This window comes from Ambystoma mexicanum, chromosome 2q, assembly GCF_040938575.1.
Source record: "Ambystoma mexicanum isolate Mex_15411 chromosome 2q, UKY_AmexF1_1, whole genome shotgun sequence".
NCBI classification, from domain to species: Eukaryota; Metazoa; Chordata; class Amphibia; order Caudata; family Ambystomatidae; genus Ambystoma; species Ambystoma mexicanum.
This window is the reverse complement of record NC_090924.1, coordinates 561,090,508-561,117,780: the sequence shown is the minus strand read 5'-3', so window position 1 is coordinate 561,117,780 and position 27,273 is coordinate 561,090,508. Positions and strand designations below refer to the sequence as shown.

General features: G+C 47.3%; 1 protein-coding gene across 6 annotated transcripts in view; it reads right to left on the bottom strand.

Annotated features, from left to right (window-relative positions):
* The window catches only part of ADCYAP1R1 (ADCYAP receptor type I), a 1,274,377-nt gene extending 1,247,318 nt beyond the window's left edge, over positions 1-27,059 (bottom strand). For 2 of the 6 annotated variants that reach the window (XM_069647708.1, XM_069647709.1), the window contains exon 1: positions 26,578-27,059. The gene's annotated coding sequence lies outside the window, so the exon portion shown is untranslated. The remainder of the gene's footprint in view (positions 1-26,577) is intronic. The other 4 variants (XM_069647712.1, XM_069647713.1, XM_069647714.1 and 1 more) reach the window with 3 other exon arrangements.
* Between the last annotated feature and the right edge of the window lie 214 nt (positions 27,060-27,273).

Sequence of the window (27,273 nt, the reverse complement as noted above, 5' to 3'; positions counted from 1 at the left end):
CTCAACCTTTGGTTTAGGAGTCACAGAGACGAACACAAACGCCATTTTAAAAAGCCGAGTTCTGGCAGAAAATACCATCTGATATACTTATTTAAGATAAGTAGACCGGAGGTATGTTAGAGATTAACGAGAAACAGTATCAATCTCCAACAATGGGAAGAATCCCATAAGGTTACATTCAGGGTCGAATATAACAAGTAGTTTCCACTGCCACCAGCCAAAACTCGACGAGGGGGGACGGGACATTGCCCCCTCGAATAACAGACCCAGGAGTAATCGAATTACCCCTACTAGTACGTCCACAATAGGATGGTTTGTACTAGTTCTGTTAGTAAATTTAGGTCTAGTAAAGCCAATGGTGACTTTACATGCCGGGGGAGAAAGTAGTCAGTCCCCGGGTATGGAGTCTATGATGGAGGTCCGCTAGGATGCCCCAGTGTTACTGCACGTAGGGTGCGGTTTAACACACATAGAAAAACATATGAGACCCTATGGAGTAAAAGACCCCATAGCCCATAGAACACATTGACATTCAAAGGAATTACACACATTCATGTCCAAGAGTGGGAGAAAAAGAGTCTCACTCTTGGCAGGATGGAAAAAAACTAACTCCAGAAATCCAGCAAAGCTGCTGGGGGACTCACTAGGTTAGGAAATTCACCATAAACAGAGAATTCTCCCTAACAATGACCATGAACCGGGGCGTCGTGAGACCATTCCAAGGCCATATTGCGGGTGTCTACCGTGGGCATGAATAAACGATCAGAAACAAAGGGGAGACCATCGTGAACCACCAAATCCCAATCGGACAACTGGCCTGGGTGTGAGGTAACCCAATCCCGTATCGCGTCAAGTAAGGGCAGGGTTGGAGTACACAAACAAACCACCTTGCCGACATCTAGAAGGGTGTCTGGAAACGTCTGCAAGGCCACCACCCCAGAGGAACGCGATAAGGCATCGGCTTTGCCATGGGTATTACCCGGGCGATGTTTGATTACAAAGTCGAAGGCCGCAAAGAAGAGATGCCACCTGACCTGCCTGCTGTTGATACACTACAGAGATGCCAGGTCTTGTAAGTTCTGGTGATCGGAATAAACCGTGACACGGTTCTTAGCACCCAAGAGGTAATGCCTCCAAAAGCGGAATGCGTCCATGACCGCCAGTAGTTCCTTTTCGGTCACGGTATAGTGGGATTCGGCATCTGTGAATTTAAGGGAATGGAAGGCCACAGGGTGAAGACGACCAGAGGTAGGGCAAGTCTGTGACAATACAGCACCTAGGGCAAAGGATGAGGCATCAGCCTCCACTATGAATGGCAGTTCTGGGTCTGGATGCTGCAAGATGGGGGCAGTAGTGAATACTGTCTTTAAAGCCTCGAAGGCCTGTTGATGTGTGTCCGTCCATAGAAAGGGTGTGCGAGGGCTAGTCAGAGAAGTGAGGGGAGCCACCAAAGAAGAAAACCCAGAGATAAATCGCCTGTAAAAGTTAGCGAAACCAAGGAAAGACTGGAGCGCCTTCAAAGAATCGGGGACCGGCCAATCCAGCACCACACGAACCTTGGAATTGTTCATGGCTAGCCCTCCAGACGAGATGTGAAAACCAAGAAACTCTACAGAGTCGGCATGAAACTGGCACTTCTCGGGTTTGGCAAACAAGGAGTGCGTACATAGACGAGACGACACTTCCCTGACATGCTGTAAGTGGTCCTTCATGGTCTGGGAAAATATCAGGATGTCATCCAAGTAGACCACCACAAAAACGTCCAGGACGTCAGAGAAGATGTCGTTCATGAACCTCTGGAACGTGGCCGGAGCGTTGCACAAAACGAGCAGCATGACCGTATACTCATACAATTCTTCAATTCGTCCCCGGAACGCACACAAACCAGATTGTAGGCACCGCGGAGGTCTAATTTGGTAAACACAGTGGCGTGTATGACATCACGTCCAACAGGGGCGTGATTAGTGGAATGGGGTAGCGGTCTTTCTTGGTGATGGCATTGAGTCTGCGGTAGTCCACACAAGGCCGTAAGTCACCCTCCTTCTTAGGAACGAAGAAAATGGTACTCGCCGCCGGGGATGTAGAATGACGTATCTGGCCCAGACGGAGGGACTTGTGGATGTACTCTTTGAAGGCTAGATCCTCAGTAGGAGACAGGGAGTAGATACGACCTGTGGGGATAGCGCTGTCCGGAACCAGATGATGTATCAGGCAGTCGTACGTGCGATGTAGCGGTAGGACTTCTGATGAACCATGGTCGAACACTTCCAGATAGTCTTGGTATTGGGCCAGAATGAGTGTGGAGACTAGTCCAACCGTGTGGTGTTCTGTGGAGGGGACAATGGGTTGCTGTAGAGATAATTGAGCCAAGACTCCCAATGCTTGAGCGGGTGTCTCAATGCTGGTGGCTGCGGTTAGGCAGAAGTGTTGACAGAGATCGGATTCAAAATGCACTGAACCCTCTTTCCAGTCGATTAAGGGGTTGTGCTCCCGTAGCCAGGGTATTCCCAATATAACACCGAACTGGGGCATTGAGATGAGGTCGAAACTCAGGGTCTCCCCGTGTATTGCTTGTATGGTCAAGAGCATCGTGGCAGTCCGTTGTTTGATCGGTCCGGAAACCAGAGTAGTCCCATCCACTGCCTGTACTGGCTCCGGCCGGGTTTTGACTAGAAGAGGTAGGTTCAGGGTTTGGGCCAGCGTGATGTCCATGTAATTACCTGTAGCTCCGGAATCTATGATAATCGTAACCGGGTGTGTGGTGTCAGGTGTGGGTTGTAGAATGGCCTGCACATATATGGGTCTGATGCGACCGAAAGCAAACACAGGGTTCGGGGTATAACAAGGAGCACTCAACCCGGTCCCCGAGTTTAGGGTCGAGCACTCCGAAAACCGATGGTTTCAGCTTGGGGTGACGGGGACACTCCTTCACGTAATGACCAGTTAGACCACAATACTAGCAAGCATTGTCCACCCTCCTACGTTCCCTTTCTATGGGTGTGATTGGGATCCTGATGCCCCCGATTTGCATGGGTTCGGAACTGGTGTTTGAGGGGGCCGAGGTGGAAGGAGATGGGGCAGTGGTGTGCATGAAACCGGCCTCAGCCCTACGCTCAGAACGTCTGGCGTCCAATTGCAGAGTTAAATCGACTAGATCATGGTAAGAGGTCGGTAAGGAGGGAACAACCGCAAGGGCATCCTTCCTGGCGTTGTTTAAGCCGCGATAATACACAACGGATTCTTTGTTTCAGGCCAGGAAGTCTCGGCTGCATACTGATTGAACTTAGTAATGTATTCGATTAAAGACCCCCTACCCTGCCCCAGGTCCAGGAGTTCCAGGTCTCGGGACTGGACTTTATGGCGTGTATCAAACTCGGGACATCTCAGTGGCCAACAAGTCAAAATCGTAAAGGGTTGGGTTGTCATTTTCCAGGAGTGGATTGGCCCAGGCAGCAGCAGTGCCTGCTAAATGAGAAAGAGTAAAGGCTGCCTTGGAGGTGGAGTCCGGAAAGGCCATGGGTCTACACAAAAAATGCAACTTGCATTGATTCAGGAAGGTTCTGAATTTTCCGGGATCCCCATGATACCTCTCAGGGGTGGCCAAAGGAAAAGGAGAGGGCAGTACTAAGGGGATGGAGTTAGGAATGGGTGGAACGGGAGGTTGGACGGCAGGGGGCCTGGTGGTGTGTCCCCAAATTCAGCATCTGAGGGTAGAGGGTGTCTGGCACTCTGGATGGTATCCAAGCGTTGGTGAATGGCTGTATTTGCTGCGGCCATGTCCGCACGTAACACGGTTATGGCCTGAACCATAGTGGTCAAGGGGTCATCCGCAGCTCCCTCCATAGCTACACGACAGGATGGCTTCACAGTCTTTTCGGGCTTCCCTTGGTTCTCGTCTCGGACAGGGGTTCGCAGTTCACCTCACGTTTCTGGCGGGCCCTGACTAGGTTGCTCGGGATGTACGTCCGCTTCTCCTCAGCATATCACCCTGAGACGGACGGCCAGACCGAGCAACTGAACCAGACGCTGGAGCAGTACTTACGTTGTTTGACCCTACAGCTGCAATCTTCTTGGTTGAGCGTTGTGCATCTTGCGGAATTCGCGTACAACAACGCTGTCCATTCTGCCACTGGTTTCTCCCCGTTCTACGTACTTTATGGTCAGCACCCTCGTGTTCTGCCCTTCACAGACTTGCCTACTTCGGCCAATCCGGCTGCCCTAGCATGCGTTAGGGACCTGGCCTCCATCCACGCTCAGGTCTCGACTCATCTTGTCGAGGCCCAGGTGTCCATGAAGGCGCAGGCGGACAGGAAACGGGTGGCCCCATTGTACACTGTGGGACCCCGCGTTTGGTTATCCACCCGACATCTGCACCTGGTGGGTTGTCGCAAGCTTCTACCTCGCTTTGTGGGTCCCTATACAGTTACTCGTGTTATCAACCCTGTGTCTTATCGACTTGCTCTCCTGGGTTCCTGGCAGATTCACCCTGTTTTCCACGTTTCTCTGCTCAAGCCCTGCCCCGCTCCCACACGGCTTCGCTCTCCTGTGGCCCCGGTGTCTCTGTCCACTCCGGATGTTTTTGAGGTCTCTGCCATTCTGGGTTCAGTGTGTCTCTAGGGGGTGTCTCCAGTACCTTGTGGATTGGTCAGGGTATGGCCCCGAGGAGCGGTCCTGGGTCCCGGCTGCTGATGTCCAGGCTCCCCGTTTGGTGGCACGGTTCTATAGGGACCATCCTCCGTGCCCACAGGGTCATGGGCCTTTGGGGGGGGCTCTGTCACGCACTCCACTCGTCCCTCTGGGGGTCCCATTCCTCATCCCCGTGCCTCGAACACCCCTCGTCCTCTTGCCCGGTTCCGGGACTCACAGGTTCTCTCTTCGCCCCAGTTGCCACAGCGCCGATTGCCACAAAGCTTGGGTCGGCATGCTGTTTGCCAGCGGAGACGTCTACCCCTTTGGCGTCTTCCGTGGCGGCTTCTAGACCGGCTTCTTCCGCGTCACATGACCACCGCCTTCCGCTCACGTGTTTCTGGACTACACTCACATGATGCACTCACGGGTCATGTGACCGGTAGGAAATAGCAGCGCCAGTATTTAAACGGCTGTGTTGCGGTGCTTCGGTGCTTCACAGCTGTTTCTTCGGATTCCTGTATGGCGCTACTTACCTTTTGTCTCACCTTTTGGATTTTGACCTCGGATTTGTTTCACGGACTGGCAAACAGATAACCCTTGGCTTTGGTACTTGCTTTTGGATCATTGTTACGACCACGGACTGCTTCACGGACTCCTACTACGTTCCGCCCTTCTTGTGTGGATTCTGGCATCAGGTGGGCCTGGCACTTGCAACGCTGCTGGGATCGCTACATACTGAGAGAACAGCCTTGCTGGGTCTTGGAATCTTCCCCATAGGTACAACCGCTACTCCACAGGTGCCTCTTGGTAAGACCGTTCCACTTACTTGTTGATTGGTTGTTGATTCTGTTTTGGCTTGACACTTAACCGGTGTTTCCTTTACAGTGGTTTGGGGTTCCATGAGTACCGCAGTTCCGGAAGAACATCTCCCACATGTGGCCTCAAGGGCTGTACAGAGAGTGACTTTGATTCTCTCTGTGTGGCACTTGTGGACAGAGGACCCTTCGGCTACACGACAGTCAAGACACAACGAAGATCCACAGGGACAGACCAGTGAGATTCATGGAAGTGTAGGTCCCACGGACGAGGAGAAGGAGGGGCCGATGCAGACGAGCAAGCACAGCAAGCGAATGACAGGGGCACCACACATTACACATATGTCAATGGACTAAGGAATCTCCCCGGAAGTAGGAGGAAGGTGACAGCGCTAGCATGTTCGAGAGGATGGTTGTCTAGGGCTTATGACAAAAGCAAACAAGTACCTACCCTAGAACCAGCAGATGTATGCACAGGCATCGAAGACAAGAGAGGGCCTATACAACTTAGACAGTACCGAAGTACACAGGAAGAGAGGGCAGCATACCCACAGATCAGATGCCATTACTAGAAATGGGAGTGGTCAGACCTTAATATGTGCCTTGGAAACACACAGACAAGGAGAATGTCAAGTGCAGATGACCATCCTTAAGCGTGGGAACAGGGAAATTGATTTATGAGATGGAAAATCTGACAGCGGTCACAGGTTGGCAGTGGGCGACATAAAGGGACTGTTAGTTTCGATACTGGGTGATGTAGCTGATGACATATGGAAGAGGGTGAGTTTTCAGGGGTGACGATACAGAACACAGTGCATGATGGGTCACCATTTGCAAATTGTAGAGCAGCAGTATGGCAAGAGTTACGAACACAATACCCAGACACGTCAGACATTGGGGCGATTACATCATGCAAAATGAGCGAAAACGAAGACCCCATTCAATATATTCAGGAGATTCAAGAGCTTTGGTGCCTCGAAACTCGAGAGCCTTGGGACAAAACGATAGCTATATTCTACCTTATTTTAGTGCAGGGGCTACCAGAGCCAGTACAAAAGAGTTTGAAAGAATTGATGGGGATGGAAGCAAATCGATGGCCAGAAATACAGCTCAAAATATTGCACCATTGTAGATTATGGCAGGAAAAGGTTCAGCGAAAGGAGGAAGAGAGAAAGGCAGATTAGGCCAAGAAAAAGAAGTATGCAATGGAAGGGGTGATTATAACCAGCCCCACCCCAAAAGGCACCCACACAGCAGCAGCAGCGGTATCAACAACCACAACCATGTGCAATAACCATGGGAGGAGTGTACATGGGGTGGGGCGGCCCACAGTAGGGATTCTGAGGAAGGGGAGGGTTCCAGACCGGGCAAGGCTTTGGGCCACAGGCACATCAAGCAAGGGGATTTCCAGGGAGATTTGGGGGGTACAGGCAGCAGATGCAACAGAACTCAGGGGACTTTTCGGAGTGTTTCCAAGGACAGGGCAGGGAGCCACCACAGTGCTGGACCTGTGGGCAGATAGGACACATTTCGAGAGCGTGATGATTTAGAGGAGCACAACAGAATTGGGGAGATCAGGGGCCGCAACACTATCAAGGGGGGCAGGAAGATTATTATGCTCAGGGCCCACAGCAACAAGGGCAGATGCAAGGCTCATATCAGCAGATGCCACACGCACAAACACAAGCACAAGCACCATCACAGATACAGATGCAGGCACCACAAATTGCAGCACCACTGACACAGTATTTACAAGCACCACAGATCAGGGGAAAAACACAAAAGCTAGAACAACTACATGATGAGGAGACGAGACACCTGAACACATGGACATAGTGGCGACAGTACCAGTTAGATTTGGGATGAGTTAAAATGGTAGGGAACAACCCCTTTACAGGGAACAGGTTATCAATGTATCCTCAGTAGGACAGCACACAGACGTACTTGATGTGTCCCATCCTGTCAATCACACCCAACCCTGTAGAGGAACCTCGCATACAGGGTGGAGGGGGCAATAGGTGACAAAACTTTTTCATTTCTTGTTGACACTGGGGTGATTAGGTCATGCATCCTGGAAGGGGCATTTGTGTTGTCAGATGATGCCATGAACACTCAAGGATTCTCTGGGGCTCGGGAAGTTGTTCCTTTTACTGATAACATCTCACTATCTATAGGGGAACCCAACTTTATCACGACAGACACCTGTACACATATTGGGACGTGACATCATGAGCAGGCTGAACATGACCATTTCATTCACAGACAATGGCATAGTGTGCTCAACAACAGGAATAGACGTGTTGAATGTAAAACAAATCTTCCAGGCATATTGCGGGTGCACAGTATAGAGGGGGATGCCAGTGGACCCCAAAATGTTTCAATATGGGACAAACATCGCCATTGCGTGGATGACAGGCAGCGCAGGAAAGGTGTGGCGAGTACAAAACAGATACCTATTTGGGCCAAAGACACCATTGGATGAGCCAGAGGGAACAATAGTGTCCATTGAAACAGAGGAAGTATTGGCAAAGAGAGGATTGGATTGCAGTACATGCAACAGATGATACTGGGAGGGCATGGAGAGCAGTAATTGCAGTTGCAGAAGGGTGCAGGGTAGCAACAGTGACAGATGATGACCTTTTTGGAGAAGAAAGACTGGAACTGGAGATTATGTTTGAAATGAGTGTAACATTTTGGTTACAGATTCATTACAGAGAGGTACCACAGAGAATGGCGATGGCACTGGAGGCGCCACCCACTTCTGGGAGGAGGACAATGGCAAGCTACCAGACAGTTTATGGACCACAAGTCCTTATGACATGGGGTGATAAAGAGCATAGGGGGAGTGACAATAAAACTGAAACCAGGAGCAGTTTTGGCAAGAGTAAAACCGTATCCCCTAACCAAAGAGGCAGATGAGGGTCATTATGAGACAATCAATGCCCTCATTGAGAGAAGCATTCTGGTACCATCAGAATCTCCATGCAACATGGCAGTGTACCCCTTGCGCAAGGCCAACAGGGGGTTGTGGCATTTCATTCAGGACTAAAGACCTCTTAACCACATTGTAGACGCATTGCAGACGTTTTATGTACTGAAGCAAGAAGTGGAAACATACCTATTTGCTACAGCGGTACTGCAAATCACCATCTATCTTTAACAGAGTGATTTAGATGGATCTAGGCAACATACAGAGTGCACAGTTTTACAGTATGTTGATGACATTTTGATTGCAGTGAGACAGAAGACGAGTGCAGAAAGGACTCAGTGCACATGCTAACAGTGTTAGCTGACAAAGGGTACAAGGTAGACAAGGCCGAACTACAGTACTGTCAGAAGGAGGTGCTTTACATTGGACAGATGATATCTAAGGATGGCAAGCACATTTCCCCTAAAAGAGCAGATACAATACACACCACACTCCACCCAAAGACTGTGAGGGAAATGCAGCAGTTCCTGGGGTTGTGCAATTACTGCAGAGCATGGGGATTTGAACACAGCACATACATAGGTCCACTATTGACTGCATTGAAAGAGGCCCAGAAGGGGACAAAGACATTGACATGGCCTGCAGAAATGATTGACGCCTTTCAGGAATTGAAGCAGGCAACGTGTCCAGCTCCAGTGTTAGGGACCCCAGACTACAAAAAGTAGTTCATCTTTTTCACACACACTGACGATGTGGTGATAAAGGTGGTACTGACTCTGAAGATAAGCATGGAGCAAAGGCCAATTGCTTACTACAGTGGACAGCTTGACCAGTGATGAGAGGACATTTTCCATGTGAACAATCATTGGCAGCTGCAGCTTTCGCAGTGGAAAGATCATCAGCAGTGACCATGGGCTGCACCACAAGTCTTTACGTGGAGCATGCCCTCTTTGTGATGTTCAGTGAGACACATAAGGTAGAAGAGGATGCACTTGAGGGGGAGACGTGCTGTACATTGACGGTTAATCAAACATTGATCAAAGTGACGGGGTCAGAAGGACTAGAACTTCAGTGGTAAGACGGAAGGAGGACGGGACAGGTGAGGTAGTTTTGAGTGCATGGCTACCATCAAATGATTCAGCACAGACAGCAGAGCTAGTGGCTCTAATATCAGCACTAGAGCACAGCATAGATAGGTATGTGACAATTTACGTCACATCACCAGTGCATTCAGGACTGGCACAATGGCTCAGGAGGTGGTTCAGAAGAGCAGATGGGACACCAGTGCAGCACGCACTACTATTGGGAAAATTAATTGACGTAATTGAGTATCCAAAAGAGCTTGCTTTTGTGAAATGCCAGGCCCATACAAGAGGGGAAGACCCTATCTCAAAAGGAAACAAATCAGCAGACTATGAGGCAAAGTGTGCAGCATACTATAGATAACTATGGGAACTGGAGGAGAAACAAAGAGAGCAGGGAGGTCTGAGGAACATGGTCATGAGGGAGGGGTAGAATACACTCCCAGAGACAAAAATTATGGAACTGCAGGGAGCTGCACCACAAGAGGAGAAGGATCTATGGGCTCCATGTCTCTATCAAATACCCTATGTTACCTGAACAACACAGGGAAAGTGGTCATGCTGCTGACATTACTGAAATCAGCATTATCACGATTGCATTATCCAGCACACACAGGGAAGAAGGTCATTGCTACACGCATTGGAGAAACATGGTGTTGCCCAAATTTGAATGAACATGTAGCTGACTTTATTAGCAATTGTTTGACCTGCCAACAGTTTACAGCAGGACATATGCAAAGAGTTGTGAGAGGACCCATACCAAGACCTGTAGGTCCATTTCTGCATCTCCACATGGATTCCGTGGATATGATCCAAGTTTGTCAAGGTTACTGCTACCGTGGTTGTCTGCCCTTTCTCATGGTGGATAGAGGCTGTGCCCTGTTCACATGCTGATGCCCTCAGGGCTACTAAATTACTGGTCTGGGGGGTTTTCCCAACATGGGGCAACTGTGAGGTTCTGCAGTCTGACAGTGGCCCTCACTTCGCCAATGAACTGTTTCAGCACATCACAACCCTGCTAGACATCAAACACAAATTTGCCTGTGTGTACCACCCACAAGCAAATGGAGTATGTGAACGTCTGAATGGGCTCTTCAAAGAGTGAACTGCCAAAACTCAGCAAAGCACCAAGAAAAACTGGCTTCACTGTTTGCCTCTGCCATTGTTTGAATTACACAATAAACCTGGCTCCTCCCACTAGGGCATTAAAAGATTGTGAGAACAGTGCAGAAGTGTTGGGTCAAGAAATGTATGCATGTATCACTTCCCTGGTTTATAGTGCTTCCTTTATCTCTCACCAGATACAGCAGATCCGGGGCAAGCCTGAAGACAACAAAGAAACAGATTCTGGTGAAATTGAAATAAATGGTGAACGCAAACATTCAGTAAAAGTGGGGGGCAGAGTGCTCCTGCACAGTTTCCTGAGGTACTGGAACTCGCCCAGATTTTTTTCAGGCCCCCGCGTAGTTGAGGCCATCACCGACAGAGCGTTGCGGCTCATTGGGAAATCAATGTGGAACCATCTTCAAGACGTCAAGCCCTACAAAGCAGTGGCCTCACCTGGCAACAGAATTGAGGTAACTGACAGGGCCAACATTGAAGATCTTGATGAAAAACAAGTGCGTGCAGACATCACTGGATTAGGGAGAGGAGGCCATACTATGGTACGACGATCTCAAGCAGCTGACCTGGCAACTGAAATACTAGTGCACATTGACGATTAAAAGACTGTCTATTTGTTATTTTTCCATTCGCACATGCAGGTTGATGCAAATGTTGTTAGAATTGTATAGGGGTTGTCCTGATGCTATCTCCCACTGACAACCCAGAATCCCTTTCTAACCAATGTGTACACTATATAAGAAGACCAAGGAGGTTTAGGGCCCCATTCCCTGCAGTATATTTCCTCATGTTCATAGATTATTTGGCCCAATCATACCCACAACCTGAACACAGTGCATACCTGGTTCTGCTCACATTAAGAAATCCCTCAGTATGGAAGGTTTGGGAGGAGGTCTTTGCTTTTGCCATTAGTGAATATTTAGTTAGCGGAGCTTGAGGATACTGACCAATACTAACAAAATAACGCCTTTCTTGTGATTTTCCGGCAGGCATCTTTATCATCTCATCAGGCTGCAAGGATCAAGCAGCGTAAGTGGTCATGACAGAGACAACAAAAAATATTTTAATAATGGTGTGTTTATTAATTCCCACTGGAGTAATGGGAATAGTAGAACCCTCTACTAACATTTCCCTGACCCGGTAGGTGGAACTACCATAAAGACTGGAAGAGAAGACACTGCGTATAAGGTAAGGAGAGGTAAGCACAGTGCTGATGCAGACATGAAGGGAGTTGACATGTTTCTCACAGACAGAGCACGGGTATCCAACAACATGTGGTATGAACACATGTCCAAAGTAGGCAGGGAAAGCACTGGGGAGAGCTGTTAGGTCTGCTCTTTAAACCCCTTTGCCATGAGTGCTTCTAGAACGTTCATTGAAACTGAAATACCCACAGCAGGAGCACAGTGCTTGATGTACCTCGCGATCGTCCAAACGTGAGGAAGATTCCAAGGGAAGAAAGCCACCTTAATATTGATGTCCAAGGGAACCTTCCCATATGAAGATTATTACATACAGATACTAGACATGATGAACAATCATTGGCAGCTCGATGAAGGGTTAGAGTACATTACTGATGGACCAGAGAAGGGAGAGACAAAGACTATCACACTGAAGGAGTTACCATGCCCATGGACAAGTGTAAAGGAGATAGGAGGAGAGCCTGGTTGCTGGGAGAAACCACAGATAATGATCTACGGACGAGTATACAATAATGGTGGCTGGGAAGATGGAGTGGTGGGAAGCAAGGTACTGACCTTAGCACAATTGGCAGTGAAAAACGAGCGAGAGGAAATTACAAGTGCCTGAAGGAATGGAACAAAAGTGCAAAGTTGCTGACCTGGGTGGAAAACGGAGCTGGACTGATGCCAATAATTCCCCTGAAGATACCAGCTGTGCACTACCAGAACAATGGTGATGTCGAAGTTGGTGAGAACGTGGAATGCAAAACAATTGAAAGTATTGCAGCAATGAGCGCAGAAACGGCAGTGCTGATGGAGCGCTATTGGGCATGTGGATCTAAAGCATATGAGAAGCTGCTACCTTAGTGGGGAGGGGTATGCTCCCTGGTACACATCAACATGCCTTCATTGGTGGTACCCACCCAAGAAAGATGTAAAGCTTGATCAGTTCCCGAAATGGACAATGACAAATGGAAGAAGAGGTCACTAGACATAGCACTGCCTGCCCAGATAGAGAAGACTGTGAAGCAAAAAGGAATAAGCAGAATAAAGAGGGGAGGGGGCTTACTTTTCAGAGGCATCAGAAGCGGCAATGGATGAGGTTCCAGCAGAACACAGACTGGTTAGCAGAACACAAATGTTCTTTGCATCACTGATACCAGGAATACAGATGTACATCAATGCCAAATGGTTACAGATCACTCGCTGGGAGTTGATGGTAACTATAAATTCTACAGTAAAATTGTTCAATGCCATAAGAGAAGAGCTCAGAGCAATAAGGTTGGTGGTGCTTCAGAATAGGTATGTTCAGGATCTCCTCACAGCAATGGAAGGATGAGTTTGCGCAATTCACACCAGCCAACGATGAAGATAATGGAACACTCTCAGATGCAGTTGCACAGTTGGCACAGATGCATGCAAAAATGGAGGACGAAGCACGAGGAGCAGAGAAGGACCAGAGCTGGCTGGCATATATATGGTCCTGGATGCCATCATGGCTGGCAGATGGATTGAAGGTGATAGCCAGAGCACTCGTGCTGGGAGCAGCATCAGTTTGTGGTGTGAAGATATGCATTGGAAGGTGCAAGAAAACAGCAGAAGAAGTCATTGGAATGCAGATACTAATGGACGTAAACATAGGGTGAACAAAGGATGACATTTTATTGGAACGAGACAGGCTAAGAACATAGATTGCACAGTGTGATTTATTCCCAGCATGGATCATAAAATTGGACAATCACAATCCCCGGGATCCAAAATTCTGCGAAGGGAAGTGGGTGTGGTGCAACCCTGAAGGAGTATGCTGCTACATGCACTGGTCTTTTGATGATCACACAAATTATTATGGACACCTCTGAGTAATAACTAAGATATGGCAGTCCAGTGAAAAAGGGTGGACATATCGAGATTTGGTTGACAAAGTCGACCAATGGGGGGACTGAAGAGGGATGGACGGATTCCACCCCTGCTCCCCATCCCATAAGATACATGGCCCGGAAGAAGAACCAAAGATACTGCGATCACCCATATTATTTCGGACCGATCCCTAGTGCTCCTATGATAGACAAGTACATTGAGTGGTACCCACTCAGTCAACCCTACAGCTCAGGAGCAGTACAAACGCTACCTACAGTGGACGAGGAGCCTCAGGGTGTCACTAAGGAGACTTCAATTGACAGCATTGATTAAAGTGCCAAGAAGCCATACTTGATGTTGTTAAAGACACCAGCGTTAGACAGGAAGCAAACATGTCATCTGCACATCGGAACACAAAAAACACACCAGAATACATGAAGAACATGTGCAGAACAGTTTGATAAGTTAGAAGACAGATACACACACACTTTGTATTTTCTTTTATTATTTTGTCATTCGCTTAACCTCAGCAACACAGAAAGCGCAAGAGGCAAGAGATCCTGAGCAAGGTTGCAGATGCTTACATGCAATTAACCTTATGGAGCTGCAGGAGCACCTACGAGACCTGACAGAGCCATGCATAACTAGCCTATGGAGACTAGAGGATAACATGAACATGTAGAAGCCATGCCATGGCTTAGGTAAACCACAGTAGGCCACAAGCATCTCAGTAAGAGCTGAGCTAAGCTGAATTCAGACTGAACAGCAGAGCAACTGTGGGATGGGGCCACCTGCCAAGGCCATCAGATACAAGTGAAATTCAATTCCCTGGACTACAGTAACATCAGCTGCAGCAAATCTGAATAATTCCTCAGGAATCTGAGAAATTCAGAGATCCATGAGCCCAAAACACAGTCTCCGAACACGTCACTCGGCCGGCTTGGATGATGAATCGATACCGGCGCTGGGAAAGAGGAGTGATCCCATGCCGCCAGACAGAAGCTTAAAACAAAGTCGTTACAGCAGGAGACAAGTGTTGCACAATGTGAATGGGCACTCTCATAGACTATGGTGGTACACACACGTTACAATGCAGACACATGGTTGTATATATTACCTTAAAAAGGTTCATCTCGAGTGGAGAATCATCTTGGATCCCAGGCATGGGTCGTCAAATCTAGCCAATCACAGTTCAGTATCCTAGGGGTGGGTAGCAACGGGCAAGAACCAATGGTAAGACCCTCACAATGCAACATTGTTTAGTAATAGCAATATCGGAATGACCCAGGCCCGACACCTGACATGGGAGAGCCAGAAAACTAAAATGTATTGGGTCTGATATAGGAAAACTACCACCCAGCACCCAATCCCAGATGGCGATAGGTTTTCTGGAGAGAGGCCCAGGTTGTGACGTCCTCATGATATAATTTGCATACAAAACTGGCCTGCTAGCCAGAGCTTACTGAGATGTTCCAGGATTTTTGTCTATCCGTGTCCTGATCTCTGTTGATTTTGGCTGTAATAAACCACAGTTTGAACTAGCTCTCTGGATGGGTCTACATTCCTTTTGGGGAAGGTGTTGGGCCTTCCATGAGTTAGCGAGCTCCTAGTAGCACTCGGACCTACCTGGGAGTTCATGCCCAACAAATCAGTAAATATTCCCATGACATCCCTACTCATAAAAGATAGTATTATTAAAATGGGGGTATTCAAAATATCATATATAGCGAGACCCTATGTTTGAAAACCACTTTGAAGAGGAAGCAGCGAGATTAGCGTAGAACTTCTACCTGAATTTAAAATAAAAAACCAAAGCTGGATAGAGCTGAATAATGTTCCAGTCTTCAACCTCACACAGTTGAAGCAAGCAAGTTAGCACCGGAACATTCTGAGGTTAAGAGAGATTCCGTTCCCTCGATTGACCTATATGTACACACCGGTAGTAGTGGTGCATCCAGGGGGAGAGCAGGAGGGTCGGGCACCCCCTCACTCCCCTCTGGTGCCCGGAGCATCCCCCCAATGCTTGCCATCCTGATTTTAATAAACCTACACTCTGAGTTGTGCCTGCGCTGACTGCTAGCCCTGATGATATTTAAAAAAAAAACACGCTCTGAGTGATGAGCCGACGAGTGCAGCGTGCCACTCAGAGGGTTGCTGTGGCAACCACGCTGCTACACATGGCACTGGCGTGCCCAGGAAAACCGGGGCATGGCAGCACCATGTGCCTGCATTCGTTGCGTGTGCTGTCTGCCCATGTGTGGTGCCCCTGTCCGTAAGAAAAGGTAGTTGTTTTGTTTCATGATATGTAAGAACTTATAATGTATTTATGTATTTTTTATGGATGTATGTGTTTATATGCAGGTATATTAAGTATTTGTTCATATGTATTAGGTATTTATGAATGTGTTTGAATGTAATGCATTATCTGCATGTGTGCATGCCATGAATGACTGAGTGATCCTAGTGATGCATGTATGTATGAATGCATGTGTATGTTGGATCAGTGTGTGTGTGCATGTGCATGTGTTTGAATTATCTCTGCAAGGCATTTAAATGCCTTGCAGAGATTGCTGGAATTGTAATTTACCTTGACCATTACTGACATAGATCGGGTGTGACAACATATCTGTGCCAGTAATGGTCACTGTAAGTAAATCACATGCAAGAATCTGCTGCCATAGCCTATCTATGCCAGTAATGGCCACTTTAAATGACATGCATGAAGCGCTTCAGCCTTCATGCATGTGATTTAAAGTAACCATTACTGGTATAGATAGGTTGTATAACCAGCTTCATTCATGTGATTTAAAGTGCCCATTACTGACATTGATAGGTTGTCCTATCTATGCCAGTAATGGTCCCTTTAACTCATGTGCATGAAATGCTTCAGCCTTCATGCATTTGATTAAAAATAACCATTAGTGTCATAGTTAGGTTGTCCCATCTATGCCAGTAGTGGTCCCATCTATGCCAGTAAAGGTCACTGTAAATCATATGCATGAAGTGCGGCAGTCTTCATGCATGATATTTCAAGTGACCATTACTGGCATTGTTGGTTGTGGCCTGGGATGGCTCATTCATAATTGGCTTGAGGGCGCTGACCCATCAGAACTATCACCCATTATGGAGGAGCCACGCCAGCCCAGAAGCGCGCCCACAGCTGCTTGATGCAGCTTGAGGAGCGCTAGTGAGCTGGTTTGAATTATCAACGGGAAACTCAGAATCCCTTTGACAGTTTGCACCCCAGCTGTGCATGTCCAATTGGCTGTGCAAGGGTGGGCGTTGTGCTTACCCAGCCTTGCATGGCCCTTTGGGGATTAAAGTGTTGGGGTACTGCACATTTGCGCATATGAGGGGGTACTGTGCACCTGCACCTCCCTGCACACACAAACAGAATGGGGAGCCACGTCATCAGTGCTCCGGCTCGTGCAGCAACCAGGAAGTCCGCTTCCTGGTTCCTGTTCTTGCTGCGCTGGAGCTGGAGGTGACGGTGAGGTCGGTGAGGATTGGGGCTGCGTGCAGGTAAGATTTTTGTATTGTTTTATGCATGTGAATGAGTGAGGGTATGGCATATGGGTGCATGTGTGAATGGTGTGTGTGAATGTGTTGTGTGAATGCACATGTTTGTTTGTGCATGGCTGGGGAGTAGGTGTCTAGGGTGGGGTGAATTAACAACAAATTATTTACTGGGAATCTATCTTTGATACCTACTATAAAATCATCATACGTTCTTTTATCAACCGCTGGTTGATAAAAGAAAGAATGTTGTGTTAATAGGTGGCTAGACTGGCATTTTGGGACAGGAAGTCTAACCATTTCTAACTGTAGCATGACATTTTGATTTTGTGTACTGGGCATCTGATAATACAAACAGGTTAAGTGCTATTACATGGCTAGGCTGCATTTTGGGGCAGAGAGGCTGCACCTTTCTTACTGTCTTTGATAATGCAAGCATGTTAAGTGTTATTACTTGGCTAGCCTGGCATTTTGAGTCAGCCAGTCCAGCCCTTTCTTAAAGTGGCATTACTTGTTTTATACTGGGCATCTTTAATGAACCAAGCATGGTATATGTTATAACTTGGCTACACTGGCATTTCAGGGAAGCCAGCCCAGCCCTTTCTTACTGTGGCATGACACTTTTTACAATGATAAAACAGACTTGATAAGTGATATTTCGTGTCTAGACTGGAATACATTGTGCAGACAGTTTGGACATATTTTACAATTGTGACATGTTTTTTTTTTAAAGCCAAAAGGCTTATGTTGTTTTCTTGGGTTAGTGCCATACATTGGCGTAGCCAGTGTGGACATGTTCCCTTATAGTATAACTGCTGGCATTTTGTGCTAAGCAAACATGAGTATGTCGTTATATAGTAATTCTGTCAAATATTGGCATATCAGGCATGGATGTGTATTGGCACAGCCAGTGCAAAAATGTTTTTATACTGGCATATATCATGGGCATCATGAAATGTTCCTGTTCCCTCTTGGCAGCTTACATCTGTTGCATGTTTGTATTGGAGATAACATATAAAATCAATTGCAAACTGTTTTGCTTTTTACCCAGTTTTTCCACAGAAAGTGGCTCAATAATGCAAATACATTTTAACCCAATATTATATCCCCCATACCTGAACTCCCTTGGTTGGTACAGGTATAGCTACGGCTGTAGACTCTGCCAGTAATGGCCATTTTAAATGAAATACATCAAGCGCTTCATGCAAGTGCTTTAAAGTGGCTGTTACTGACGTAGCTAGGTTGTGGCAGCAGCCTAATGGAAATAATTGAAAGTGCTCCTATTCAGTGTACTATTGTTGATATGGCATTTCCTGGATTTTTTCATGTGAACCAACAATAAATTGTATGGATTTTTACATCTTTTGTCAAAAATTGTGCTGGAAACGCATTATTTCAGCATGTCGCTTGCACTAATTTTGAGGACATTTTTAGGCCACTCCACACAAAATATTGACCAGGCATGACTGCCATGAATCATGACATTTACTTGATATTTCTGTTGTTTCCGTAGAGAAACAATTATGAATTGTATTGCTTTTCATCCCATTTTTCTTAAAAATGGTGCTCCGATATGCATCATTTCAGCACATTATTTTAAAAAAATTGCCTCCCCAAACACCCCTCAATAATTCAGGGTTCCCTCGCTACGCTTGGTTGCTCGCATTAATTAGAGGAAACATTTGGATCCCTTCACTGAAAACATTCACCACCCCTGTGAGGTCTCACCCATCAATTGTTTAGAATCTAGATGCCACTTGTAGAGCTAGCCAACCCCCCCTACAGAGGCGTTGCTAGTGGGGGCTAAGTGGGCTATAGCCCCTGGTCTTTTGGTTGTAGCCCCGGATAGAAGCTCAGGGGCTGCAACCAAAAGGCTAGCTAACCCCCAGTCCCGACAGTTTCGACATCAGCGTAACCCCGGGTCTTTTCCAGACCTAGCAACACCCCTGCCCCCCTGCCTTCCACACCAAAATCTGCCTCTGCCCGGTAGGCCTGTAAAACCAATCAGAATATCGGTTGTCTTGGCAATTTCATTTGTGTAATGGCATTTTTGTTTATATTTTATTCCCAGATGAAAACATGCACTAATTTCTATGAGCAATGTTATCCTAGTAGATCACATTTCGAGAACAATCTGAGTCTGGTAAGCCCTGAGGGGAGAACTTGATGCAGGAGTATCTATGAAGGCAGCTGTAACTAACCTGCAGTCTGACTGCTGTGAAGACCGTGTTTCATTAACGTTAAGCCGGGACTGAACACCACTTGCAACAAGCACCGGCCTGCATGAGCAGAACTGCCTCTGGTTCAACTGGAAGGTGTACACTAAAAAACATGTTCTAAATCATTCCAATTGTAAAGTCAAATTAGCTAACGTTCATTGCTGACTCTCTAATTCCTCAGTCATAATGGTGCTTGCCTATGGGTAAATCCAGGGCCGAGTCTTGGCTGTAATGGCCTATTCAAAGACCTGTCCAGTTGTCACCCTGACGATGCGGTGATTGGCACCCTGCCATGTGTTCTGAGCTTTTCCCTTGTTTAAATTAGCCATGTATGTATGCAAGCACTAGAAGCCACTGTTGACAGTACGTGTTGAATAACATCAGAGGACGCCCAACCTCTATCTTAGAAATGTGCAATAGACAACATTCCGAGTCCAGGGCGGCCATTTTCTTACAGTGCCTATTAAGATTAGGATTGCAATGTAGTTCATGTTTTTAATACGGTCTGTGGATCACAGGCAAACCTGTTTTATTAATTGCCTATACATATATATATATATATATATATATATATATATATATATATATATATATATATATATATATATATATATATATATATGGTCTGGTCAGAATACTGTTAATAATTCTGGAAATGTATTACCGCGTATATTTTAAGGGGCTAAGGAACGTGTCATGCGTAAGAGAACAAATGTGATAGCAAAGCTACTTCACCACACAAGTGCACTTCAAAGCTATTGCATGTGTTTTCAAGGCGAGTGCATCTGTGAATGTCAATCAAATACAGTGGTACAACCAGAGTATTACAATCACAATATTGTATCAATTTTGCAATAGGTTATCGATTGTGAATAGGCGGGGGACGTTAGTAGCCTAACAAAATCAATACATGCGGAGGATACAGAAATGGTCACTAAAGCTGGAGAATGCCTGTAATATAAGTGTCTATGTGATGTTAACACAGAATATCTCTGTTAGCAAGCTAAGGGAATGCGTAAGGGCATTTTATATATTCTGCTGAAAAAGGCTAAGGGAAAGCCAAGGGCATTTTATATATTCTGCTGAAAAAGGCTAAGGGAAAGCCAAGGGCATTTTATATATTCTGCTGAAAAAGGCTAAGAGAAAGTGTAAGGGCATTTTATATATTCTGATGCCTGGGGGGGAGTGTAAGGGCATATTGTATATTCTTCTGTGTAAGGCTAAGGGCATTTTATATAAATCTAGTGCGTAAGGCTAAGGGAAAGTTCAAGGGCATTTGATATATTATGATGAATAAGGCTAAGGGAAAGCATAAGGGCATTTTATGTATTCCGATGCATAAGGCTAGGGGAAAGTGCAAGGGCATTTCGTATATTCTGATGTATAAAACTGGGGGAAAGTGTAAGGGCATTTTATATATTCTTATGAATAAGGCTAAGGGAAAGTGCAAGGGAATTTTATATATTCTGATGCATAAGACTGGGGGAAGTATAAGGGCATATTGTATATTCTGCTGTGTAAGGCTAAGGGCATTTTATATAATCTAGTGCGTAAGGCTAAGGAAAAGTGCAAGGGCATTTGATATATTCTGATGAATAAGGCTAAGGGAAAGCATAAGGGCATTTTATGTATTCCGATGCATAAAGCTAGGGGAAAGTGCAAGGGCATTTCGTATATTCTGATGTATAAAACTGGGGGAAAGTGTAAGGGCATTTTATATATTCTTATGAATAAGGCTAAGGGAAAGTGCAAGGGAATTTTATATATTCTGATGCATAAGACTGGGGGAAGTATAAGGGCATATTGGATATTCTGCTGTGTAAGGCTAAGGGCATTTTATATAATCTAGTGCGTAAGGCTAAGGGAAAGTGCAAGGGCATTTGATATATTCTGATGAATAAGGCTAGGGGAAAGCATAAGGGCATTTTATGTATTCCGATGCATAAGGCTAGGGGAAAGTGCAAGGGCATTTTGTATATTCTGATGTATAAAACTGGGGGAAAGTGTAAGGGCATTTTATATATTCTTATGAATAAGGCTAAGGGAAAGTGCAAGGGCATGTTATATATTCTGATGCATAAGACTGGGGGGAAGTGTAAGGGCATATTGTATATTCTGCTGTGTAAGGCCAAGGGCATTTTATATAATCTAGTGCGTAAGGCCAAGGGAAAGTGCAAGGGCATTTGATATATTCTGATGAATAAGGCTAAGGGAAAACATAAGGTCATTTTATATTTTCTGATGCATAAGACTGGGGGGGAAGTGTAAGGGCATATTGTGTATTCTACGGTATAAGGCTAAGGGCATTTTATATAATCTGATGCGTATGGCTAACAAAACGTGTACGGGCATTTAATATATTCTGATGTATAAGGCTAAGGGAAAGAATAAGGCTATTTTATATATACTGATGAATGAGGCTAAGGAAGGGCATTTTATATAATCTTATGCATAAGAAAAACAATAGAATGAGAGAAATAAACGCCCTCAAATGCACTGATAACACCTGTTCGTGTTATCTATTAAGTCAAAGCGTGGATGCTGTTATAAAGTGGAAGGGCACTGGCGTCAACATGGTTGCCTGGGGTGTGCCTCAGTCTGAGGCTGTAGGTGTGAGAGGTGTATGTCAACATGTTGAAACATGTGTGTAGTATAGTGAAAATACATAATAGACATTGAGGTTTGCTATGCTGTAGACGGGTGTACATTACATACTGAATATTCCAAAACCACAATAATCCAATCCAAATCATGTTTTTTATGAAAAACCTACTTACATTCCTGTTCCTCTGCCCATCCCTCTAACTTAGAACATAGTCATATGAAGCCTATTTAAAAATAAAACGTTTTTCCAAACATACATTTGATCGACTTTGCCTCTTTACAAGACCGTGTTTGCAAAACCCAGAAATTGACAAAAACAGAATTTCAACATTGAAAAGCTCACGCTTTGAGTCTTTATAATGTATTGTGAATGTAACAGTAGACAGAAATGACACATTCTTCTTTGCTTTGCTGATATATTAGAAGCACAAACATCTCAGAAGCTTTGTTTTATTTTTATTCCAGCTGTAGGGAAGCAGCATTGTAATTGGGGGGTGGGGGGAGGGCATCGTGTGAACTACTTGGTGAAGAGGATGTTTTAGACCCCAAATGACCTACGTCCTCCATGCATAGCTAATGATGGCCATAGCCACATCCCGCCATGTAATCCTGGGCACCCACCGGTCTGTCTGCGTTTGGCTCTATGACTCGTCGCTGCCCATATGCCCCACATCTGTCCACCTTTCCCTCTGTGTCTGTCTGATTGCCTGTGTAACGCGTCTCTGCGCCTTTCCTTTCTCCTGTGCATTCCACACTGCCCTTTCCCTTTCGTGAACGCAAGCTCGTGCTTAGAAGCTCATGTTTGTATCTGTTGGTCGTGGCATGTCACAGGCTGTACCGCCTGTCTTTGTGCATGCGTGGGTTTGTGTGAGGGGGCATGTGCGTTAGCAGCACTTTAGTGTGCCAGAAGACGCCGTTCCATGCACGCTCTTCTTTCTTTCTGTCTCTACCTGTCTTTCTGGCGGTCTGCCTTTCTCTCTTGCTGTCTAGACAGTGCTAGCTCTGATCTTCCTGTCTGCATCAGTGCTTCTTCGTTCTCCTCTTCTCTGTCTGCTAGATGTGGCCCTCTGCTGCTTCGTGTTTCCTTCATGCCGTCTTTATCTCTATCTAACTTACTGCTGTCTCTATATGTTTATTTCCGCATGCCTCTGTCGCTTCATATATGCCCGCCTGGTTTCCTCCTTGACTGTCTTTCAACGTATTGGTCCTATTCCTCTTCTTCTATGAGAAGTGTTCTATATTCCACGTCTCTCTCCCTCTCTCTATCTCTCCCTAACACTCTCCCCTCTCTCTCGCTGTCTACCTCTCTCCCTATGCCCCTTCTCTCTCTCCCTCCCTCTCTCTCCCTCGCCTCTACCCCCTCTCTTTTTCTCTACCCCCTCTCTCTCACTCTCTGTCTCTCTCTCTCTCCCTCCCTCTCTCCCCTCACTCTTTCTGTCTCTCTCCTCCCCCACTCTCGCTCTCTTTCTCTCCCCTCTCTCTCCCTCGCCTCTCCCCCTCTCTCTGTCTCTCTAGCCCCCTCTATCTGTCACTCTCTCTCTGTCTCTCTCCCCCCCTCTCTCACCTCACTCTTTCTGTCTCTCTCCTCCCTCTCTGTCTCTCCCCTCTCTCTCCCTCGCCTCTCCCCCCTCTCTCTCTCTCTCTCTCTCTCTCTCTCTCACTCTCTGCCTCTCTCTCTCCCTCCCTCTCTCCCCTCACTCTTTCTGTCTCTCTCCTGCCTCTCTCTCTTTCTCTCTCTCTCTCTATCTCTGTCTCTCCTCTCTCTTTCCCTTGCCTCTCTCTCCCCCTCTCTCTGTCTCTCTACCACCTCTCTCTGTCACACTCTCTTTGTCTCTCTCCCTCTCTCCCCTCACTCTTTCTGTCTCTCTCCTCCCTCTCTGTCTCTCCCTCTCTCTCCCTCGCCTCTTCCTCTCTCTCTCTCTCTCTCTCTCTCTCACTCTCTCCCTCCCTCTCTCCCCTCACTCTTTCTGTCTCTCTCCCACCTCTCTCTCTTTCTCTCTCTCTCTCTGTCTCTGTCTCTCCTTTCTCTTTCACTCCCCTCTCTGTCTCTCCCTCTCTCTCCCTCGCTTCTCCCTCCCCCCTCTCTCTGTCTCTCTACACCCTCTCTCTGTCACTCTCTCTCTGTCTCTCGCTCTGTCTTTCTCCCTCCCTCCCTCTGGTTTTCAAGTGACGTGTGTTTTTCGGCCGCTCTGCATTACATTATTCTTTACGTGTCTCCTTGTTGGTCTGTATGCATCTCTCTGACCCTCCCCACCCCCTCTTCTGTTCTCTCCTCTCGCCTCGATGGCCTGCCTGCATTGCTGTCGTTGCCCCTGCCACGTGCTATCGTGCCCAGTATGTTTCTCTGTGCATTGCTGTATATCTGTCTGCATTACTCTTTGCCCCTCTGTGCTCCTTTCAAGTTGGTTCGATCTGTTTATCTCCATCCCACATGCCTTGCCCTCTTCATGTGGCAGTGTATCTACGGTCTATATATCCCTGCCTGCGTCAGCTGGTGTCCAGCCCAAGCCTGAAAGAATAGAGTTCTTTTTTTTTTCAAAATGTGTAGCTTCGGAGAATGTCAATACACAAAAAAGTGGCTTGATGCAAATCTCATTGGTGGTTATAGAGCCCTGTCTCCTATAAAATTAATCATTTTCTATTCAAATAGTCTTTTTATCGCGTTTAGATATGCCTCGGTCTTCAGCAGTAAGTGCGCAACTTGGAACGAGGAAACATTATTATGAAATCTACTTGCTGAGGGTAGGCTCCCTGCCATTTTCTATACCGGAAGTGCTGCAAGAGTTGTGGCGAACCCAAATCGACCCTCATTTGTCATCCCAATGCCACGGGATGGTGGTATCGTGCCAGACAAACAAGGAGAATAAACTAAGCAGAGTGGTGAAGTTCTGCGGGAACGCGCTGATGGGGCCTGTCAGCCCCAGAAGGTGCGGCTAGTCTGGCAATACTAGACGTCCATATTTGAGCAGCCTTCCATACACACCAGGGACTGCCATCCAGAGAGAAATGGCAGCTCCACGCCCGCAGGATTAGTGTTGGCCCCGCTGTGGTTAGCAGCCTTCGGTGCTACACTTTTGGCCCGTTGCGTCATGTTCCATGTGTTGGATGCTAGCAAATTGCGATCTAGAGGACAACTGGAATCGATTAATCGCACCATGGCACTTGCACACACCGCATGCACTGCCCTCCAGCTTTTCTTGGGAAAACTGCATAAAAAAACCATTTGAAACAGCTGGAATGCAACGCATAGCCTATACTATGTGCGCACACATATATCAGTACACGCCGTGTGGCACAACATGGCATGGCTGTGTGGAATGAATTGATGTGATTGTGACCATGCGCGCTTTTTTTTATCAGACTACCATTAAGGAGCACAGGTGAGGAATACACGGCATGTATGTTCTCACTGTTGCCGCTTAGGCGCCTCATGCCATGCTGGTCACGATGAACCCCCCTCTATTGCATCACTGCTACGTGTCACAGGTTACCCAGGTGTAGGCTACCCGTTGTCAGATCGGATCTTAAAGACGGCGTGGTAATAGTTGTTATCACTAACCACGGTGGCTGTGCTCATTTTTTAAAGACGCGACGTGAAAACCGCTGAGCGTGTCGTGACTCGAACCAGCGACTTAGAACGGGAAGGGGGCACAACCAAATCTCATTAGGGCGAGCTGGAACCACAAAACCACCTCACCAACACGTAGGCCCTTCGCAGCCGTGCTAAAATGCAACTATTTTGGGGTCCAAGGTGCAAGAGTCCGGGTTGCAGAAGGTACCCCCTCGCCCAGTATGTGTAATGCGCGTTCCTGGCACAGAGCAGCGATGAGTCTTTGCCCTAAATTACGGCAAACGGGACATGTGTGTTTTTGTCTCAGAAATGCAATTTGTCATGGTGGCGGCCGCAGCTCAGGGGCTCCCGCCATTTGCATTTCCTCAGTCACCCCGTCACTCTGAATGCAGTCCCTGTCAAAGTGTCAAAGGCTTTTTGTATGTGCATTGAATGCACATGCAACATAGCTCACCCCCCTGCAGGAGCTCCTAAGGCAACGGGCGGGATACTGCAGCAGCAGTTTCGCGACTTGCTCGCCGCATTGCCTGGCTTTTGAGCAGGGTTGGCCCTCTCTCCCAGGTAAGTCGCCCCTTCCAGTCTGCTGCCGTGCTGTGAGGCGCAGGAGGCGCCCAGGGTGGACGCGGAAGCTCAGAGCCATTAGCAGCGCCCCCGGGTATTCGCCAGACGTGAGCCTCATTCCTAAACACGGACGGCTATGCGGTGAGATCCGGCGCTGCTGCGTGATGGCCACTTACCGGGGTTGATGGCAAAGGAGGAAAGGGGGCGCAGTGCAGTTATGGCTGCTGACAGCTGAAGCATTTCGAGAACTGCCCTGGGCACGGTTTCACAGAAGGAGCCTCCAGTGCACACATATTTCTGAAACTGCCAATCATTCAACACATGTAACACCGCAACACAATATATTACCGCGTCTCGCATGCGGTGCCGCCGCTGTATGTTCCTTAGCCACGCTCTGCGGGCAGGATACAGACACACGACTAAAGGTATGCATTGCAGATGAAAGAAAAAAAAGGGGGTAATTTGGTGGTGGCACGCTGGCTGCGACTTACCATTGCAGGTGGAATCTGTCGCCGGCGTGGGGACCGGGCCACCGCATGCACCACCACCCCCGGGTGCAGGTCAACGGCGGGCGTGCGGGTCGTGTGCGAAGCAATTCATCAAAGGGTCGCTGGAATATCACACGCGGAGGAGCCGAGCAGCCCTAGTCACACATCGCATCTCCTCCTACTAACAGAGGATTGGTGGCCAGAGGGAGGGGGGCCACTACTTCGCTACATCTGACTCCAGGCGCACAGCGAGCGTTCCCCCGCGCCGCGGCAATGGAGGAATGCGTCTGCACCCCTGCGCCGTACCCCAAACTTTTCTTTCAAACCCAGACTCTTTATTTTAACAAGAATACCGAGCAGGGCGCATTATTCCTGGCAATGTAGGTTACAGTCAAGACCTGCTCTCCTCTTGGAAAATCAATGCCCACCCCCCTCCCATTTGATCCTGACAAGACAATATACTGCAATAGGAACTGGTGCTGTTAAGCAGCAAATTCTCCCCTCCCCCTTCGCCCTCCCCTTCCTAACCTTTACAATGCTACAGACTCGGGGACTGCCCCCCCCTCCGTTTCAAGCGCCTCATACATATACATCAGGTTTCCACAGCCAATGGCCGTCTGGAGCGGGAGGGGTTACATCGCCGCTCTGGAACGCCCTCTAGTCGCCCTCACTTCTGAAGGGACTGAGAACAAGAGTAAA